This window comes from Rana temporaria, chromosome 12, assembly GCF_905171775.1.
Source record: "Rana temporaria chromosome 12, aRanTem1.1, whole genome shotgun sequence".
Taxonomy (NCBI): Eukaryota; Metazoa; Chordata; class Amphibia; order Anura; family Ranidae; genus Rana; species Rana temporaria.
The window spans coordinates 33,006,965-33,017,318 of NC_053500.1; positions in this window are offsets into that span (position 1 = coordinate 33,006,965).

Sequence of the window (10,354 nt, forward strand, 5' to 3'; positions counted from 1 at the left end):
AACATCCCATTCCTTTCTACCCAAGTGGGGGTAGCATTCCGCAAGTCTATGTGCCTTGGGAGAACAGTGTGGGGTGCCATGAAACATTCCTACCTTTCACCCTCCAGTGAAGGGAGTCCCAGCATCTGCCTGACACACAGTCTCATGCAAATGGGACCCTAAGTCCCAGAAGGACCTGGTGAAGCTACACAGTGGAGGATGACCTGGGTTCAGAGGAAGTGGGTTGAATGATGCTGGTCATCAGACTGGGGACATCTAGCTGCAGAAAAAAGTACTGCAGGGAAATATTACGGTTGGAGTTGAAATATGCAGTAAATGCTGGTTTTGTTTATCTTTTGATTGAACTTTTTTTCTTGCTCTGTGTTTTTTTTTCTTTCTTTGTGGTGTGTTTTTTTTTTGCCTGGAGTTCTGCTTTAAACTGCCAGTGCAGCCAGAGGGCATTAGTTGAACCACCAATATGTTAAATATGCAGTATGTACAGCAATAAATAAATAAATGCATTGGTCACTGGTCAAATAGTGCAGAGATATTAAAGCTCTGCTCCAGCCAAAACATTGTTTTAGATAGACCAGGGAAGGGTTAGAGTCACTGGCAGGTATTTTTTTTTTTTTTTCGGGGCCCCTTTGTCAGGACAGAAAGTGACGGACCAGGTTTTTATAGCTATGCTTTTCTATCCTGGTGGCGATGGCTCTCCCATTTATTGCATGGGTGTCACGGGGACAGGAAGTAGGGAAAATCTTCCCAATAGGGTCACAGACACAACAACCTGGCAACTCTGGAAGTAGGAATTATTGGGTCAGGTTCATCCTATAATCTGTTAATAACCCCTGTATGCTGCTTAGGATATATTTGATTTATTTTTATTATGCTGAAATGAATTGGTCGTTGGAAGCACATCATAGTACTAAAATTATACAATTATATTTTTTGTTTTAGTACTATGATGTGCTTCCAGCAACCAATTCATTTCAGCATTTTATATATATATATATATATATATATATATATATATATATATATATATATATAATTTGTTTATTATGCTGAAATTAATTGGTTGTTTGAAGGCACATCAGTACTAATTTTTTTTTTTTATAATAATAATAATTATTAATATATATATATATATATATATATATATATATATATATATATATATATATATATATATATATATATATTTTAGTACTATGATGTGCTTCCAACAACCAATTCATTTCAGCATTATATATATATTTATGTTTATTATGCTGAAATACATTGGTCGTTTGAAGGCACATCAGTACTAAAAAAAAAAAAATATATATATAAAAAAAAAAACATACTAAAAATATATATATATATATAAAAAAAATAATAATATTATTATATATATATTTTTGTTTTTTTTTAGTACTATTATGTGCTTCCAACAACCAATTAATTTCAGCATTATATATATATTTGTTTATTATGCTGAAATACATTGGTTGTTTGAAGGCACATCAGTACTAAAAAATAAATAAAAATAAAATAAAATATAATAAATATATATATATATATATATATATATATATATATATATATATATATATTTTTTTAGTACTAGGATGTGCTTCCAACAACCAATTCATTTCAGCATAGCTGACCTCGGGTAAAGCTGAACTCCAGGCAAATATAACTAAAAACAAATGTATGCTTCTCTGCAATCATTTGTTCTTAAATGCATAACAAAAAATAAAATACAAGCAGTGTAAGTACCCGAATCTGACCTATTATCAGCCTCTTGTGGTCCCTGTACAGCAGAGCTTAAACTGGGAGAGAGTAAAGGCGCAAGGGCAGTCTTTTCTTTAGTGCTAACAAGGGGAATGCTGATAGGAGGTGAGAGCAGAGTGACAGACTTATCAGCCTGCTGCTTCTCTTATCCCTTGTGCTGTTAGGCCCCGTACACACGGGAGGATTTATCCGCGGATACGGTCCAGCGGACCGTCTCCACGGATAAATCCTCTTGAGGATTTGCGCAGATTTTGATGCGATGGAGTGTACTCACCATCGAATCGAAATCCGCGCCGAAATCCTCTGGCGATGACGTGTCGCGCCGTCGCCGCAATGATGACGCGGCGACGTGCGCGACGCAGTCATATAAGGAATTCCACGCATGCGTCGAATCATTACGACGCATGCGGGGGATCCCTTCGGACGGATGGATCCGGTGAGTCTGTACAGACCAGCGGATCAATCCGTTGGGATGGATTCCAGCGGATAGATTTGAAGACATGTCATCAAATATTTATCTGCTGGAAATCCATCCCAGGGGAGAAAAATCCGCGGAAACAGATCCGCTGGAGTGTACACACCATAGAATCTATCCGCTGAAACCCATTCGCTGGGATTTTTCAGCGGATGGATTCTATCGTGTGTATGGGGCCTTAGAGTAGATCTCTGGACAAGTAGAAATCCAGACTCTTTGAAATGAGTATATTTAGCTGCTTGCCTACGGCTTTTAACATCACACAGCAATCTATTCCCCTCAATGTGCATTTTGGCTTACAATCTCCCCTTCTCTCAGTCTATCTGTCAGGGCTGACTGACCAGAAACAATAGATCCTCTGTGTTACTGTGATCTAATCTCAGCAGTTTAGGTCAGTGTTGCGTTTCAAACCCCTTAATTCATTGCCATACTTATTTAGACCCAGTCTGTCCACACAGTGTGATCCACCTGCTTACTTGGCACCATCCACAGGCAGCTTCGCTCTTCATTAGGACCCAGACGTAGAATCCGATGCAATTTTACTTCAGCTGATTGCAGCACCGAGGATGTCTTTCCAGTCTTTTGAGGTGTATAAAAGATTACTTTCCTAAGTAGTATTAACACTGACTGAGCTAGGACTGTACTACAGTGGAACATTGGTTTACGAGTAACGCGGTTAACAAGCGTTTTGAAAGTGGAGTAACTTTAAAAAAAAAAAAATTCTGACTCGGTTTGCGAGTGTTGTCTGACAAAAGGAGCAGATTTCAATACCGTGTTTCCCCGAAAATAAGCCCGGGTCTTATATTAATTATGCCAACAAAAGACGCAGTAGGGCTTATTTTCGGGGTAGGTCTTACCATGTAATGTGCTGTCTTCTCTCCCCCTCTCCCTCCCTGCCTGCCAGGAATCCCCAGTGTGAACTGAGTTTAAATTCTTGTAAAATCCTACAATCCTCTCTATTACAGTAATATATAATATACAATGTGCGTGTTCATGTAATAGAATTGTGCCAAATACCTTCGTTATAGCGCCATTCTGCGCTTCTGTGACCCGCTGGAACTCTCTTTCCCACAATTTATATTACAGAAACACACACATTGTACAATATATACTTCTGTAAAAGAGTGGATTTTAGGATTTTTAACTAGGGCTTATTTTCGGGGTAGGGCTTATATTGCAGCCCTCCTGGAAAAAACGCTAGGTCTTATTTTCAGGGTAGGTCTTATTTTTGGGGAAACGGGGTACTCGGAAACACTTGGAAATACTCATAGCCAGATTCAGAGAGAGTTACGCTGGCATATCAGTAGATACGCCGTCGTAACTCTGAATCTGCGCCGTCGTAAATTTAAGTGTATTCTCAAATTGAGATACACTTAAATCTAGCTAAGATACGACCGCGGGCGCCGTCGTATCTTAGCTGTCTATTTAGGCCGGCCACTAGGGGCGTGTACGCTGATTTACGCCTAGAATGCGTAAATCAGCGAGATACGCCTATTCACGAACGTACGCTTGCCCGTCGCAGTAAAGATATGCCGTTTACGTAAGGCGTTTTCAGGCCTAAAGTTATTCCACCAAAAAGATGGCGCAGCCAATGTTAAGTATGGACGTCGGAACCGCGTCAAATTTTTTAAATTTTTACATCGTTTGCGTAAGTCGTCCGTGAATGGGGCTGGGCGTAATTTACGTTCACGTCGAAACCAATAAATCTTTGCGGCGTAATTTGGAGCATGCGCACTAGGATATGTCCATGGACGGCGCATGCGCTGTTCGTTCAAAACGTCAATCACGTCGGGTCACGATTCATTAGCATAAAACGCGCCCACCTCTTCACAATTTGAATTAGGCGCGCTTAGGCCGGCACATTTACGCTACGCCGCCGTAACTTAGGACGCAAGTGCTTTGTGAATACAGCACTTGCCTCTCTAACTTACGGCGGCGCAGCGTATATGAGATACGCTACGCCTGCCTAACGTTGGGCTGATCTACGTGAATCCAGCTATCAGTTTCCGAGCCTTTCGAAGGGTTTCCGAGATCTGCCGAGCTGTCCCCAAATATTTCCGAGGCTCTCCGGCGCCCCCCCTCCCAACCTCTGGCCACGTGCAGTATTGCATGCAATAGAAGTCAACGTGGAACAAATTATCGCTTTGATATGCGAGTGCTTTGGATTACAAGCATTCTCCTGGAACAGATTATGCTCGTAATCCAAGGTTCCACTGTAAATCTAAACAGGAGATCTGCCGAGCTGTCCCCAAATATTTGGCGCCCCCCTCCCAACCTCTGGCCACATGCAGTATTGCATGCAATAGAAGTCAATGCAGAACAAATTATCTTTGTTTCCATTGACTTCTATGGGGAAACTCGCTTTGATATGCGAGTGCTTTGGATTACAAGCATTCAGATTATGCTCATAATCCAAGGTTCCACTGTAAATCTAAACAGGAGGACAGAGGGAGATACCAAATCACATAAGCCAACAAGCTGTAATGGCTTAAAACAACCACTAGATGTCAGCATACCACAGAACAATTACCTGAAATTATCATACAGGATTTTACCTGCAATTCAATATAATTGAATACAAGTGGGGCAGGACAGTCAGGGTAAGCTGTGAGAGTAGAAAGAAGAATCTGCAAATCTGTGTATGTAATCTAGTAATGGAAAAGCAAGCATGTAAAAAATGTGAAAGCTACAAAAAAAAAAATACAATAGCTCAAAAAGTGTGCTCTGTGAAAACACAGCCTACTTTCCCTTTAAAAGAAATGAGATCCTAATAAAACAATGATGTATAATAAAACAAATGTTAAAGTGTATAAAAGACCAAATAATAACTTTGCACTATGTAAGCAATAAATGTCCCTGTACAGGTATTGAACTTTTAGGGGGTGCCGCCTGTTCTGTGAGCGGCCATGTTGGGCTACAGAAGGCTTGAATGTGGCTTTTCTTTGATTGGGATTACTACAAGGAAGTTGTAAATCACTAAACTGCCTTTTTGTTTAAAATATCTTCTGTTTTGAAAAGATTTTTATAGAATTATCCCGTCATTTTATTAAAAATACTGTTTTAAGTTGCTTTTATACTTCTTTGTTGCTGAGACTTCTTTTTTTCTTTTTATCGGTGTAGCAGAATTTATACCAGGCCTGTGACCTGGGTGGGCAGGAGACCTTGAGCAAAATAATTTCAGTCGCTGGTGCCGTAAGTCAGCCATAGATGGAGTGACTCCCCCATCAACACAGTGGGGTAGATTCAGGTAGCTGCGCCCCTTCTTACGGCCGGCGCAGCGTATCGTATTTACGCTACGCCGCCGCAACTTACAGGAGCAAGTGCAGTATTCACAAAGCACTTGCTCCGTAAGTTGCGGCGGCGTAGCGTAAATGGGGCCGGCGTAAGCCCGCGTAATTCAAATGTGGAGGGGGGGGGGGGCGTGTTTTATGCTAATATGTGATGACCTGACGTGATTGACGTGTTTTACAAACTTTTTTTTTTACTAGTCATGGTGGCGATTATCAGGACTGCGATATTGCAACAGACAAATCAGACACCTAACTGACACTTTTTGGGGACCAGTGACACTAATACAGTGATCTGTGGTAAAACATATGCACCATTACTGCAATGTCACTGGCAGGGAAGGGGTTAACAGGGGCGATCAAAGGGTTAATTGTGTTCCCTAGGAGTAATTACTGTGTTGGGGAGGTGCTTTGACTGGGGGAATGTAAATATCCGTATTTCTGTCCAGCAGGAACACAGGATCAGCACATTCCCCTCTCTGAGAACAGCGATCTGCCTTGTTTACATAGGCAGACGGCCGTTCTGCCTTTCTCCTGAACGATCGTCAGGTCATTGCATCCGCCGGATTCGCTGATTGGCTCTCGCTGTGTCCAATCATAGCAGGAGTGGATCGCCAGCAGTGCTTGCCCCAGACCTGGCACTGTCAGATCACATACCAGCAGGGGCGTACCTAGAGCACTTGGCACCCGGGGCAGGTCCTATATCTGGCACCCCCCCCACATTAAAATGTAAAAACACCCCACTGTGCCCCCTGCATCCCTCAATATCTATTTGTCACTACTGTGTACCCCCTCTTCACAACTGCACACTGGACCCCTTTGCATTACACAACCCCCTGCACCTCTGGACCCTTTTACATTACACAGCACAGCACCTCTGGACTGCTTTACATTACACAGCATCCTGCACCTCTGGCCCCCTTTACATTACACAGCATCCTGCACCTCTGGACCCCTTTACATTACACAGCATCCTGCACCTCTGGACCCCTTTACATTACACAGCATCCTGCACCTCTGGACCGTTTTACATTACACAGCACAGCACCTCTGGACTGCTTTACATTACACAGCATCCTGCACCTCTGGACCCCTTTACATTACACAGCATCCTGCACCTCTGGACCCCTTTACATTACACAGCATCCTGCACCTCTGGACCGTTTTACATTACACAGCACAGCACCTCTGGACTGCTTTACATTACACAGCATCCTGCACCTCTGGACCCCTTTACATTACACAGCATCCTGCACCTCTGGACCCCTTTACATTACACAGCATCCTGCACCTCTGGACCCCTTTACATTACACAGCATCCTGCACCTCTGGACCGCTTTACATTACACAGCATCCTGCACCTCTGGACCCCTTTACATTACACAGCATCCTGCACCTCTGGACCCCTTTACATTACACAGCATCCTGCACCTCTGGACCCCTTTACATTACACAGCATCCTGCACCTCTGGACCGCTTTACATTACACAGCATCCTGCACCTCTGGACCGCTTTACATTACACAGCACCCTGCACCTCTGGACCCTTTTACATTACACAGCATCCTGCACCTCTGGACCCCTTTACATTACACAGCACCGCACCTCTGGACCCCTTTACATTACACAGCACCGCACCTCTGGACCCCTTTACATTACACAGCACCACACCTCTGGACCCCTTTACATTACACAGCATTCTGCACCTCTGGACCGCTTTACATTACACAGCACCCTGCACCTCTGGACCCCTTTACATTACACAGCATTCTGCACCTCTGGACCGCTTTACATTACACAGCACCCTGCACCTCTGGACCCCTTTACATTACACAGCATCCTGCACCTCTGGACCCCTTTACATTACACAGCACCGCACCTCTGGACCCCTTTACATTACACAGCACCGCACCTCTGGACCCCTGCATGTTACACAGACCCCCTCCCTACCTTAATCATGCAGCCAGAGGGAGAGACACAGCAGCGCTGAACAAAGGGTGGGAACTGCTGGAGTTAATTTTTTCATATTAACAAGCTAATGATTGGTTGCTAGGACCACCTAGCTTCCAATCACCTGCTGGTTAACTTAAAAAGTTAACTCCAGCAGTTCCTCTATTTAGCGCCTGACACCCCCCGCAGTGTGTGGCACCCGGGGCAAACCGCCGCCCCCCAATTGGTACTCCACTCTGCAATGCCCCATAGACAAAAATTAGCATTTAACCCCCCCCCAAATAGCCATTTGTTTTTAAATAGCTATTATGTCAACTAATGTATTCTAATGTGTGAGATGATAGAGGCATTAAGTCACATTTAGTATTGGGCCTAGAGGAGCTTTGATACCCACCTGCTGGGTATTCAGATTAGAAAAGCTGCCTTTGGCACGGACATTTTAAATTCTGTCTAAAAGTTTATATATTGCAACTTCTGTGAAATGCATGTACTAAACCATGAATTGCATGCAGTGCCGGGACAAGGTCATCCAGCGCCCAGGGCAAAGATGCCAAACTGCGCCCCCCTTTCCCTTAGGGTGCCCCCCTCCCTGCAATAAACCATTGCGCCAGGGGCAACCGGCCCTCCTGCCCACCCCTTGTGTCGGCCCTGATTGATGTTTATGTGAACTACTCAGATCATAAAAAACAGTAAAGTTCCTAGCACTTCTCAAGAGTCTTTCTAGCTAGCACATTTTCAAATCCATCCCTACGTCCCTGAGGAGCCACCAGGTTTTAGGCATGGGGTGATGTCCAAGTGGGCTTCAAGTCCTGTTCCTTCCTTGCAAGTCCCAACAGTCCAATGCAAGAGACTCTACTGGCAACTGAAACACTAGCATGACCAGCCTATTTATTCCCAAGGAACCCTTGACATTTTTTTTCTGTTTTGGGGAACCCTGCTAAAACCAACTAATTGGGGGGCAGGAGGATAAATACACTTAACATTGGTGGCCAGTGGGAAGAATCCTCCATAAATAATAATAATCAGGTAGGATCATCAATCCTCTTCACAAAGGTGATCAGTAGGAAGAATACTCCCCTTGAGCCCCGTACACATGGGCTGAATCAGGGCCGTCTTAATGCCATCATGGGCAAAGTAAGGCACCGGAGCCCCTACCAGCCTGACCCAATTTATGCACCTGCTCTCAAGAATTTAAGTATAAACTGTTGATGGAATTAAATATATATTTTATTAGTAATTTCAATAAAATCGATTTTAAAACGTGCCATAAATCAAAGACTAATCAACACAAAGAGGGAGGAAAGCGGAATGGTCCAGTACAGGAGGGATCGGGAAGGCGCAATACAGGTTCCGGTATGCTGCCCGGGACACGAACATTCTGTGACAGTTTAGTAAAAAGCATGACTGTCCTGGCCAATCTGGGACAGCTGGCAAGTATGATGTATTGAGAGATTATCATGGGTCTCCCATGCCCCTGGGCAGTGTCCAGGGTTGCCCATGCATTAAGACAGCCCTGGGCTGAATATCATCCAAAATCAGCCAGTCCAGTAGAAACCGGCCGACATTTGCCCTCAGTGTACAGATCCTTGTCTGGCAGAAGCTTATCTCACATTCGGCTTCTGCCAAACAAGCATGCTGGGAAACCAGCATCTGATCAGCGCTCTCAGCTATTGGCACACCCCCTGTCGGCCCCAGCATCTCCCTGTTGTGCCACTGTGTTCTAACACCACTTGGCAGAGCCCTCACCATGATACCAATGATCTTTTTACCTGACTAAGGGTGGCATTCTGATCACCATTGTGATGCCTGGTACACACAGTGGCCCGGATTCACGTAGAATCGCGTATCTTTGTGCGGGCGTAACGTATCCTATTTACGTTACGCCTCCGCAACTTTGACAGGCAAGTGCCGTATTCTCAAACCAAAGTTGCGGCGGCGTAGCGTAAATAGGCCGGCGTAAGCCCGCCTAATTCAAATGTGGTAGATGTGGGTGTGTGTTATGTAAATTTAATGTGACCCCACGTAAATGACGCTTTTTACGAACAGCCCTATTCGCAAACGACTTGCGCAAACGGCGTAAAATTTTCAAAATTCGATGCGGGAACGACGTCCATACTTAACATTGGTACGCCACATGCCTCATATAGCAGGGGTAGCTTTACGCCGGGAAAAGCCTAACGTAAATGGCGTATCTGTACTGCGTCGGCTGGGCGTACGTTCGTGAATTCGCGTATCTAGCTGATTTACATATTTCTAGGCGTAAATAGGCGTACACGCCCCTAGCGGCCAGCGTAAATATGCAGTTAAGATCCGACGGCGTAAGAGACTTACGCTGGTCGGATCTAATACAAATCTATGTGTAACTGATTCCAAGAATCAGGCGCATAGATACGACGGCTCGGACTCAGAGTTACGACGACGTATCTGGAGATACGCCGGCGTAACTCGTGCGTGAATCCGGGCCAATGTGTTTTTTTGTTTCATTTAACCCAGAGGGCTGAATGAAAAAAAACAGAGCTATGCGATGTTAGTTCAGACTGCTTCAGTTTTCTCATTGGTGTCATCAGAGGCGGCTCTTTAATTAGGCGGCCACCTAAGGCCTCGCGCTCACAGGGGCCTCGCGACTGTCTAATTTGCCTGACGGAGGAAGGGGAGAGCCCAGCATCGGGAAGAATGATGGCACTGCCTGCAGATGTGTGGGACTCATCTCCTCATGCACTAAAAATGTAATACTTTTTCCCATTATGGGAGTGAGTGGGGCCTCATGTCTATGTTTTGCCTAAGGCCTCACAAAGCCTAGAGCTCTGGGTGTACTGGTGCTGGCTCTGCCAAGTGATGTTGGTCCTGGCATCATCAAATGGGAGGTCATTCAAGCGCAACTCAAGCAA